General features: G+C 33.4%; 1 pseudogene across 1 annotated transcript in view; it reads left to right on the top strand.

Moving 5' to 3' along the window:
• LOC147466415 (cytochrome P450 4C1-like) overlaps nucleotides 1-1,278 on the top strand; it is a 2,091-nt pseudogene extending 813 nt beyond the window's left edge. The window contains exons 5-7 of the transcript XR_015190896.1: nucleotides 183-373; nucleotides 511-580; nucleotides 1,049-1,278. The product of XR_015190896.1 is annotated as a cytochrome P450 4C1-like (transcript). The remainder of the gene's footprint in view (nucleotides 1-182; nucleotides 374-510; nucleotides 581-1,048) is intronic.
• The last annotated feature ends 606 nt before the right edge of the window (nucleotides 1,279-1,884 follow it).

The following is a 1,884-nucleotide window of genomic DNA, read 5'->3' as shown; positions in this document are numbered from 1 at the left end:
TCCTTGTCCACTGTCGCTTTATTTCTCTCTAACTTTGTCTTTGTTTTTAGAGATGACCTTATCGCCCTCAAACTATCTCATAATACATGCCATCATATTCCCTCAATGACAGGCATTATTGCAGACGTTAACAATAAGACAAAAAAATCAAAGTTATCGTCATATATTCAATTTTCATTAATCTTCAGGAAGCAAGTGGCACTCCCGAAGGAAGCTGCTGCCCCGCCTTCACTTCACGATCCTGCGGCTTCCTTGACGTCTTCAATACCCAGAGCACAACGATGATCAAGGCAACCGCAAGAAGAAAGCCGACGGGAAGCCGATTCGCATGTTCCGTATATCACACGACGATGCGCCCTTGACATTATATGTGGTAAGAGGTAGTGTCAGCAGGTAAGCTTTAAAACACATTCGGACTGTCTCTGTGTGTATGTATACATATTTGATTATTCCTTCTTAAGCTGAACTAGTTATTAGGACTGAATCTAATGAAAGTATTTTCATTTGCAGAGACTGCCATGGGTCGGACGGTGAACGCTCAGTGCAATGCAGAATCTGAGTACGTGAAATCCCTAAATAAGTAAGTGACTCAGTTTTACAGTTTAAAATACACATGATTATTATGGTTCATCCATTTGATTTTTCTCTCATAAAAACACATTCTTAGCCAAATCAAGAACTGTTTATTTCTTCACAATTTATCAATTGAAATCAAAAGGATCTTTCTTCCTGTTCTGAGGTCTGTTTGGATTTAGCGATATACATGCAATTTGATGTGGATGCTGTATCAAAATATAGATAAGAGAAAACACTGATTGAAATCGAAAATGATTTCTCTCGTGAGTCCTTATACTTCATAAATAGAAAAAGACAGAAAGAGAAAGAGAGTATATATCCACACACACACACACACACACACACACACACACACACACACACACATATATATATATATATATATATATATATATATATACATATATAAAAATGATAGATTGTAAGTTTTGAAGCTTGAACTTAAGAAGCCCTATCAATGATATCACCACAGATTTGCTAGACTCCTCATCAAGAGAACTACCACGCCCTGGCTCCGCCCAGACTGGTTGTACACTCTCATCGGTCAAAGGAAAGAGTACGACGCCTGCCTTAAAGTCCTCCACGACTTTTCTCAGGACACCATCGTGGAGAGAAGAGCCCTTCTGCAGGACTCCAGGAGGAGTGGCGAGAAAGCCGAGGAACAAGAAGTCTTTGGTGAGTAATCGTGATGGGACACAAGTAGCCAATATCTATCTATCTATCTATGTATAAATAAATAAAGTAAATAAATATACATATATATATATATATACATATATATATATTATATATATATATATAATATATATATATATATAATATAATATATATATATATATATTTATATATATAATATGAATATGTATATGTTATATATTATATAATTATATTATATTTTATATATAATATATATATAATATATTTTTATTATATTTTATTATTTTATATTATATTAATAATTTATTTAATATTTATAATAAAATATTTTATTATTTTTAAAAAAAAAATTATATATTTTATTTATATATATTATATTATTTATATATATATTTATTTTTTTATATATATATTATATATCTATAGATTTATATATTTATACATAGTTGGGATAGATTTGTGTACTTGGGTCCATCACGATTACTCACCAAAAAATTCTTTTCCTGGCTTTTCGCCACTCCTCTGGAGTCCTGCAAAAGGGGCTCTTCTCTCCACGGGGGTGCCCTGAGAAAAGTCGTGGGGATCTTAAGGCAGGCGTCGACTTTTCCTTTGACCGATGAGAGTGTACAACCAGTCGGGTGGGGCCAGGCG

The sequence above is a fragment of the Penaeus japonicus genome, unplaced genomic scaffold (genome assembly GCF_977035675.1).
Source record: "Penaeus japonicus unplaced genomic scaffold, GWHDUDI00000001_assembly GWHDUDI00001183, whole genome shotgun sequence".
In the NCBI taxonomy this organism is placed as follows: domain Eukaryota; kingdom Metazoa; phylum Arthropoda; class Malacostraca; order Decapoda; family Penaeidae; genus Penaeus; species Penaeus japonicus.
The sequence above is the reverse complement of the archived record's forward strand: the minus strand, read 5'-3'. Positions and strand labels throughout refer to the sequence as shown.